This window comes from Hordeum vulgare, chromosome 2H (assembly GCF_904849725.1).
Source record: "Hordeum vulgare subsp. vulgare chromosome 2H, MorexV3_pseudomolecules_assembly, whole genome shotgun sequence".
NCBI classification, from domain to species: domain Eukaryota; kingdom Viridiplantae; phylum Streptophyta; class Magnoliopsida; order Poales; family Poaceae; genus Hordeum; species Hordeum vulgare.
In genome coordinates, this window is record NC_058519.1 from 9,531,327 (window position 1) to 9,541,639 (window position 10,313).

Below are 10,313 nucleotides of genomic sequence, written 5' to 3' on the forward strand. Positions count from 1 at the left end.
AGAGTGCAAAGACCAAGTTCCCATTTCCTCCGTTCATCCACGAGAATCGATATTCGTTCTTTCCACTTTGAATACGTCAATTCTCATCCGTTACTTGAGATTCGATACGTAAGATACGTCATTTCTCATCCGTAACTTCCATCCGATAAGGGCAATAAAGCCAAGGCAAGCTCATATTTGCGTATCTAAAGGCTTGGTGTGGAGTTTTGTGGAGAGGGCCTGGGTTTTGGGAGATGAAAAAAGCCTACTTTTACAGCTAAGTGATTAGGACTTAATCGAAAAATATTGCTCTCAAAACATGCATTTTTGAGGTAAACTAGAAAAACACTACTTTTGACCCATAGTGATCCGCACTTTTTTCATTGGAAATCGAGTTTCCTTAGGGAAAAAGGACTTGCTAACTTTTGCAGCTATATGAAACGGACTTGCCTACGGCACTTTTGCACCGAAGAAACTAAAAAATAGTCTTTCTCCGCCTAAAAGCAAGGTAGGATTTCTACGAAACAAGTCCGGATAGGTAACTAGGCGGATAGGAAGGATTTCTACGAGCTTCAATTCATGAATTGAAATATGCATGCATCCCATTCATAAGGAGTAGCTGGCTATCCGTGTGCAACACTCATTTCTTTCTAGGAAGATAAGATCCCGCTCTAAGGCATTGGAGCTGCTGGAATATGATACGAAAATACAGATTGATGTTTCTGCTTCTCTCTCGGGAATAGTTTACCGACCGGGCCACCTGTAAATTCTTTAGTTAAAACAGGCCTCGGGAGTAGTCATCCTAGTATCGAAAATCATCTATTTAGCTTTCGGAAGGTAGACATCAGCATTGATTCTCCGATTATACAATGGCAACATGTGTGAAGTCTAGTACCAGATCATATCGGGGATAGCTAGCTCATCAGCAGTTCATTTCTATGTATGGCGAGAAGTCCAACTGTCAAGCATGGCACGATTCCAGAATCATCGCTTGGCTGCTGCTTAGATGAGATGAAACCTGAGCTGACTTCTCTGTTTTAGTACCGGCCAGGCCTGCTTCTTAAGTGAACTCATCCATTCCCTTGTTAGTACAGAAGGAGGCGATATCGTGTAAATTCCCTAAAGAAAATCGTCTTTTCCAATGATTTAGGGCCCATACCCCAATAATGATGACGAAGAGGTCTTCCTGCTTCAAAAACAGGGCTTCCTAACCCGATAAAAGAGTGCACATGGAAGTAGTTCCGCTCAATTCTCCAATACGACTTCGGGTGTGACCCCAACCCCACCAATGGTGATCCTCGAGACCAAAGGGCATTGAACGAGAGAGAAGGAAATCGTCCATAGAGAATCGAAGTATCCGTCCTAATGATAGTTAGAAAGAGTTGGCCAATACAGAATCTCATGCGCCTCTCATTGATGAACCCCTTTTTCCTTTATCCTCTATTGGTGGCTGATTGATTGAGCGCTGGTCTCACTCATTCTTTATGAGCGGAAGCCATGCACCTATCACCTATAACCGGAGAACTACTATACGACACGACACCTTCGGCGAGGACTCAACTCAACAGAGAATGATTTGACAAACATTGATCCATGCTTGGCTTTAGCCTGAGCTCAACTCTGAAAAAGAAAAGAGGATAATCTCTCTAGCTTGTGGAATCACTTCCCTGGATGCTTAGATAGCTCGAGAAAGTGCGCCACTTCTCCCTTAGAGCCCATCTATCTAAACGGGTATAAAAACAGAGAAATAGGCTCATTAAGTGAAGTGAGAACAGAACTCGATCTTTGCTAGGCGTGAGAAAGAAGCCCTCAGTATCCTGATATTTCTGAACTCCGCGAAGAACAATTCCATGAATATGGATAAGCAGAAGTCTTTGGGCTAGAGTGCACTAAAGAAGACGAAAGTGATGACTTGCCAGCGTTGGACGTTTCTCTCCTCTAGCTCTGTGCAAGCTGAAATCCTTGGCGAAAAGGGAGTATGCCAGTGGGTAGCTCTTCTATAACCTCCGTTTGAGGTGTTGATGTACGATTTCCTATGCCGATGCCGTTTCTATACTCAGAATAAAAGCCTCATAGCGAAGTCGAAGTAGATTATCCAACCGAATGCCATTGACTTTAGTCTTTAGTATCTGCCAGTTCCGGGTATGTTGAATCTCCAGAGGGATTTCCTCGAGGCGAAGGGCCAGCTTCTCCGATTGATCTTGAATTTGGATATGACTGCGCTAGAGCAAGGTAAACCTAAGGCCTAGGCCTGACGACGAAGGCCAAAAGTGTCAATTCTTTCCTAATGAGCCTGTGTCCGAGGGCTTCAAATATGTGTCCCTCATACCTGCCGATCCTTCCGCAAAAGGAAGATGTTTTGCTCGAGCAATGCGTTATATCCAGATCGATGAGACAGATATGGGACTTCTACTAAGAGAAAAAGGGATGCGATTCTAAGGCCTATTTCTGATGGCGAGAATTGGCGATAGGGACCCTTGATGATAGATCGGCTTACCAATGGTTATAATGGTAGTAAAGAAGAATGCATTCATTCTGGGTTACTCGAAAACGTATGCAAGCCCAAATCTTTCCGTAGGAAATATTATCAATTGGATGGCTGTTTACAATTACTTTCTTATCACCTCCTGCCTGCCATAACTGTTATAAGGTTTACTGACATGGTGAGTGGAGTCTCGAAGCAATAGGTATTCATAAATCTTTCCTTCTCCTGCTCACCCCTCGCTTGTGGGAAGTGCCATATGAATTTGCATGGGAAAGAAAAGGCACCGATTTCACTCCCTTCGGTCGGGGTACGCCCGAGCCAGTGAAAAACGAAGTGCACTTTTGGAAATGACGAAATTGCTCGGTCAACTACGGAATTGTGAGTGAAACAAGAGAGCGGCGCCTAAGGTGGATACCTAGGCAAGTCGCAGTCAGAAAAAAGGCAAGCAAGAACCCCGGTATCTGCTGCTTCATCGTTCGTACTAACCAAAAGATCAAGATGATGAACTGGCCTCGGGGCACAACTTGAGAGGTACGCCAGTACCATAGCTCGTACAAGTAAGAGGTTTTTCAACATGGGCAGCAGATTAAGTGATTTATTATTGGAATACGGGTATTATACACCATTTCTTTGTTCCATATTCTATGCTTTGCTGGTGAGAAAGAGAAACTACTTTGGATCCCCAACAACCATGACATCTTCTCAACGAAATCCGCTTTTGATCAGGGGAATCCTTAATCTAACACTAGGTTTTCCCTCATTCTAACAACTGGGGACCTATCAAAGATATCACCTATCCCTATTCGAATCAGCATTCCTTTCCTTTAGTTTCAAACAACTATGCATTCTAATACAAACAAGAATTGTAGTTGCCTAAACTATGAAACCTTAAACAAGAGGGCGTATGGGTTAATAGCTCTATCTTTATTCCATCGAGGAGTCGAGCCCCGAAGCTAAGCCACTAACAGTAGGAGAGCGCTCGCCACAGCCAGTTGGAATTCTTTGTTCCCTTCTCGAGCTATCTCATCCAATATCAACAACCGACGCGGGTCGAACAGCCAAACAAGTTCTATTCCTTCCCTTTGACACGTCTTCGTGCACTTTACTTGTTTTACAAAGCAGACCCCATTGCATGGTAGGTAATTCACCATGGTCCCGAGATCCGGTAGCTCAGTATCATTCACGGCAGCCAAGATATCCCATCTTTGACAAGTAATTTATGACAAATGGAACCTTCCAACTAAAGGCGGGGAAGTGGAATCAAATGATGACCAAGTCAATAGCTCCCGAACAATCCGATGAGCGATTCAAGATATGAGAGGCCATGCGCATTTGAAAGAATTCGCACACACAATGGGAGCCGTTTCAACCATTTCTGCTCTACGTTGCAAACTAGGGGGCATAAGCTACCAAACCCCTGGCTAAGAATCTATATCATAACGAGCAATCATTCCGTCTTCTTGAGAAGAAAGAACGCATGAATCCTCGCTTTGAGCTCACCTACGAATGCACCTAACAAGGTTTTCCATACCTAATAAACGTTCATTGCAAAGAAATGTTGACCTCAGATTTAGAGAGGATCAACCACAGTTTGAGAAAAGAAAAGTGCACACCGGCATTATGCCTCGTAAAGCTACCCCCATTCATAGCTTTATTCACTGTCTGCTCGAATAGCTTCATTTCAATGTTAGGATGACCCGCAAGGTCGTCTAAAATAGCTTCCACCTATCTAGTTTCCATGTGGCACGCCAACCACAATCACTTCATCCCTTGGCTTCTTTATCATAGCTGCCTACCTCTTCAGATCAACGATCAAAGACTACAGGAGCTCAAAGTTATTGTCGCACACTTCCATCTAGGAGATGCATGTTAATCTATCCCTTGGATTATAGCCTAGGAGATCGATTGGCAGGCCTTGTTCTATGAAAAGAGTATCCTTATGGTTTAGGAACCCCAACATCTATTGAAAAGTATGATGCACCCCTCGGTTTACCAACATTTCCATTCAATCTCATTTAGATTCTATTAACTAACAAGCCGGGATCCAATTCCATTTCAACCGCTGAGGTCATTAACGAACTAGAAAAGAGCTAAGGAACTATTTCCAGATACCTAATCGAGTGCTGAACGAACTACTACTTCAATATGTCATTGCAATTTCAAATGGGTTTCGATGGCACTCAAGCAGCCTCACTACTTCGATCTCAGTAACCTAATGATCTTCCCAAACCAACTCATTCTCGGAAGGAGACATGGCCAAGGGTGAACAAGATATGATGGCTGAGAATCTCTATTCCTACAAAATAACATGATTCACATGCTCAATACCCAGGACGGTGGTTCCTCCCGCCTGGCAGGTCTAAGAATACAACCCCTACGACACAGTTGAAACCAATTGTCTCTCACTTCAAAGATGGACCCTCTGTTCCTTTGAAATGCCTTTGATACATCAATTCTGCACTTTTGAAAGTGAAGATCTAGGTCCAAGAGGAATGAAATGAGCATACCAGGAGTTGTCTATTCACATGTCATATGAAGAATACTTATTTTCAGAGAGTGCCTCCAGGTTCTCTAGTAGCTATATCAAACCACAACTCTGTACTAGCCAAGAGGCTTCGGTACTAACCAACACACCAGGATTCAAAGATGCAAAAAGAAAAAGGAAGATAATACCACTGCTGTAGATGCACGCCCTTCTCTTAGTTGAGAAGAACACAGGTAAGAAAGTCTAGAAAGTTCTAAGACTGGGGTAGGTGAATCCATTGACCTTGACGTAGGGCTTTCCCCTCCACCCGATGGTGATTGACTTACTGAAGACCGGCCCTAAGCCATTAATGAATTGAGCCTGGTGAACCATTGATATAACACTCTGCGGGGCGAAGGCTATGCTTATCACGATAGTTTACAGAAGCTCTTTCCTGACCTGGAATAGACGAATCCTAACAAGATTCTAGACATACGCGGGATGAAACAACATCTACTCGAATTTCATTCACAAAGCCATCAAGGCGGCGCTCAAGAGAGGTTGTTGTCTACCTAATGCCATCCCTTCGATCAAGTTGTAATGGCAGTAGCCCCGGTTTCACGGGTTTCGATACCCCAGCAATGTGCAAGAACATCCTCGAAAACGTCTGATGTGACTTCACCTGAAAGTGCATCTGGAACCGCTCCCAGTGCTGATTTAGATGCTGTAGGAACGAACAAAGATTGTGGCGCTGAAACAAACGGACAACATGATCTGTCCTCTATTGGCGTTTGATAGCTCATTGCTACCTCGCCGGAGGGATGGGGAGATAGACTCTGACCCAGATCTCGCTATAGCCGCCAACGGATGAATTCATTAAGGGCACACCCAGGCAGGGAAGAATTCTCAATTAGTTCATTGAGTTTAGGAAAGGATGCCAGTTTGGAACAGTTGGTGGAGCATGGTGAAACGCGCTCATTTGGAGTGGCTGAAACAGAAACGTACTCGAGAGCTACTCGTCTTCCTAAAAGCTCTAGCAATGCAAGACCTGTCCTAATGCAATAAATACCGGTGCTCTCGAACTCAATCAGCACAGGTACAGGGCCAGGTGCTTCTCCAGCTCTTGGTACCGTCTCTTGTGCCCCACCTGTATAGCTAGGGTTAAGTAACCCATTCAGGAGAAGATAAGAGAAACACCATCTGGTAAGGTTGGATCTATAAAACAACGTTGGTTGACAGAGCTATCTTGACATTATAGGTGGGGTCTTTGGATAGCAGGTATGCTGTGTCAGAGAGCATTGGTGAGATTATCCATCTTATAACCCCCGTTAGACCGACAGATGATAGATTCCCTTCCAAGCCATTGAAACCTCGCTTTTCTTATCTAAATACAGGTGTTAGAATACGTTTTTTGATTGAATAGGTTCTATCTGCTTCCAATCATTATCCATGTGCTTGTGAATTTATTAGAATCCATTTCAGTAGGACAACAGGGCTCTCGCCTAGCTGATTCTAAAGTGGAAGCAATTCAGGTATCAGCACATACAGGTACTAATTCACATTTCTGTCGCTACCCCGTGGTATTGGAGCTTGTAGTGATAAGGATTTTTATAATAGATAGTTTGTTTTATCCTTGAAGTAAGAGCACTGAGAATAGCTTAGCTTTCCAGTCGAAAGAAAGCATAGAGAACCATCAAACAAATACTGGATGGAGAATGCACTCTTCGTTGCCCAAAGGAAAGGGTGCAGGTCCAGTAAATATCGCCTTTAAAGGGCTATGTCTATAGACAGTTCTAACAGAGAACATAGTAAGCGGAAGGAATTAGTGCCTTGATCGCCCTCTTGCTTTTTGTCAATGGATCATGAACATTTTCTATTTGTTTTATTGATTCATGCGAAATGAAATATGAATATTCGAGTGCTTAGGTAGTAGTTGGCGCGTACTATAGATACGCGAAAGAGTACCTGTATCCTTGCAGGATTTGGTCCGAAGGTTTGAGTCAGTACGGTGAAGCATTGAAGGAATCGAATGGAAAAAGAGCTTAAAATAAGGGATTTTTTAAGCTCTGTAAGTACTAACTAGATGCGCAGGGCATCAGAGGCTTACTCAAATGGAACATACGAATCGAACCTTGCTTGACTCTCTTTTTCATACTTGCCCTCGGGATCAGTGGTAGATTCATAACGTTATTACTCATGGGTAGCAGATGATGGATCCATTTCTGTTGAAGCAGTGGAGTGAAGAGGAGGGTTGGGTCCTGCCTCACAACGAGCCCGGGTAGATAGATAGGTAGATAGTAGATAGCAGTCCGGATAGTGATAAAATCTGAAATAATCTTCTTCTTGATTGAAAGAAAGCCTGTGCCGGAAATAGAGAGAGTTCTGCTCTTGGTTGACATAGATCGCTCTACTCTCGAATTGACATACATAGAGTTGAAAACACACTCCTCACAAATGATCATAGTTCACTACTAATGAGCGAGTAACTACTAACGTTACGAGCAAAAAGACGAATCTACTTGGTTCATATCATATGTTCCGCTCCGTTGACAGGTTCATATATGTACCTGATGTTCATGGAAACAACAGGATGATAATCCGTTGATGGGAAACTCACTTTGCTATGCTAGGAAACTGACTAATGAAACTAACAAGTTCAAGTGCTCTAGTCAAGTAGTAAGCTCCAGTGGGAAGCGCTAGTCCAGATAGAAAGAATAGACAGGAGGATTGCCAGGTTGGTCCGCACAGGTGCATATCTGTAGGTTTCAGCACGGGATTCCAGATCGTTGGTACCCGATGTTCAGTTCATGGGAATGGGAATGTAGGAAACTCTCTCTTCCGTCCGGAACATATAGATAGATTGATTGCTGTAGCAGCAAGTCAACTAGATCCAGTGAGGAATGAGAACCTTTCCGGGGGCAAGGGGGGGGGCGAAGATACTAGCTACTATTACTATTGGCTATGGATGTCCTAACACGAACGAAGTCTATACGAGCAGAGGAAAGCGAAGCGTATTGGTTGGTTCGGATTTCAGAGTGCACTGGTTCTATTCTAACTAGACTCGCATCATAAGTTTGCCTGCTTTCAAATCCCGCGAAAGTACTACTGGCAGCTCCTATATGAGGTTGATGCCACAAAGATTATCATATCTACATGAAAGGAAAATTCATGGAAAGGAAAATGAACGTGATGCACACTAGAAAAGATACCAAGCAAGAGGATGTGCGCAACGTCGCGCTCGAAAGTCTTGTCTATGAAATCAAACCCTAGTTCCGTGAGGAGGAAGACTCTCTTCGGTCGAGGGATGGATGGACTAGTGCCGTAAGGATGAGTGATGCTAGAGGGAAGTAGATCAATAGGTGCCGCTTGCTTACTACAGTGACAAGGAAATCAAACAAAGTAGTGGCCAGGCCAGTCTCAAGAATGGGTGAGTCAAGTAAACTTGCCAGTATGCCGGGAAGCCGGTAATGCGAGGGTATCTCCAGTCGAAAAGGATGCCGGATCCAACTAATACGGCTATGCTTGAGGAAGAAGAGTGCTCCTACTCCTACTTCAGCTTCTAAGAATAGGCCCGGTGCTAACTCCACCTTCCGGACTGCCCTTCATCGGCACGAAAGTAAGATTGGACATGATAGACGGAAGCAGAATCGAGGCAGTATCAGTTTCCTGGTTTCGAGGAAGGAAATGTCCGCGGGGCTCTCTTATCTTCTTAAAGGATGAGTGTGTATACAACCAACCTATAATACGTATTTTCGAGGTTCCTATGCTATGGTATCCAGGTTCCCGCCAGGGAAGGGGAGGTTCCTATGCTATGGTATCCAGGTTCCCGTGAGGGAAGGGATAGGGTGCCGTGTTTTCCACAGAACAGTCTGGTGGAATCCAGTGGTATATAGAAGCTCTGTGCCCTTCTCTTTCTCCTGCAGCAATATGAACTCAAAGGGATCCTTTCCTACCCGGGACAACTTCATAGCTCCTACCTTTACTCTTGATTTGCGCAAGAGTGCTCGTCAGTGATCTCCATTCACAAAAGTGGAAAGGAATGTTCCATTGCCACGAACAATATGGGCTTTCTCATGGATTCCCCTTTTTCTTCTACACATTGTACTAATATAATTGGATTGGGAATTCGCAGGAATGGGTATTGAGAGGAGGATCACCATGGCCAAAACATCTCTTGTCAGCGACAAACTCTATGATTTGCCAATTCCAATCGATTTGCATATCAGCAAGCAGGGATGAGCACATCTGGAAACCTTGACTTCCTCTGGATGCGGACCAATATATGCACCGAACTCAGGTCGTGCTTCCAAAATGTTCAAAAAATTCTGAATTTTTTTAACACACTGACACAACCAACATAGGACGTCACAAAATTGAAAAACGTAACTCGAAAAACAAAAATGACAAACTCAACACTGAATAGTACATAACATAACTTGGGCTTTAGATTTGGCTCATTATCACACCGATGTCATATTTTTCATTTTTACATCTCAAAAAATATTTTGAATTTTTATATGAAATTCTATGACATCATACATCGATGTTGCATTAACATGCTAGTTTTTTTATAGATTTTTTTAAAAACTTTTTGTGGCATCCGGTGGGTTCTGCGAGGTGGCTGATGCGGGAACAGGCCCTGAAGCGAGTCCGCCCAAGTGCTCGGTCGTTTTCTGGCAGGACAGCTCGGTGGCAATTTGGAAGTAATTAGGGTACATTTATATTTTCAAACGTTTTCTTTGGAGGGACTAGCCGGAATCTAAGATTCTAGGAGAAACCAGGTATTTTTATAGATTCTGAATTGCACTAGGATTTTACAGAATTCGGTCAAGATTTAAAAAGTTCAATCCAGTTCTTTTGATTCCAGATTTTCGGGGACCGTATTCTTTAAAATCTGCTCAAAAGAACTGGCCATATTCCAGATTTTATGACATCATACATCGATGTTGCGTTAACATGCTAGTTTTTTTTATAGATTTTTTAAAAACATTTTATGTCATCCGATGCATTGGTAGCACCAGAAGTGCGAGCCAGTTCTTTTCACCTGGGATTCTACAGAATCAAGATTATGGAAAATTCTCCCAGAATCTGCTTCTCTCAGAACCAGTCGGCGAGTTCTTTTTGAAGGTTGTAGTTTGAGATTCTGGAAGTGTTGTGTGTTGAAATGTCTATACTACCCTTAGACCAAAGTTGTCTGATGAATTGTTAACACTTTAACGTCAACATCAGCAAGCATCTAACAAATTCAAGCATTAATCCATTTATCTATCTATTTGAAACTACTCCCTCCGTCCATAAATAAGTGTACATGTAGATTAGTACTTAGTCAAACTTTTTAAAATTTGATCAACTTTATAGAAAATAGTAGCAACATATATGGCATGA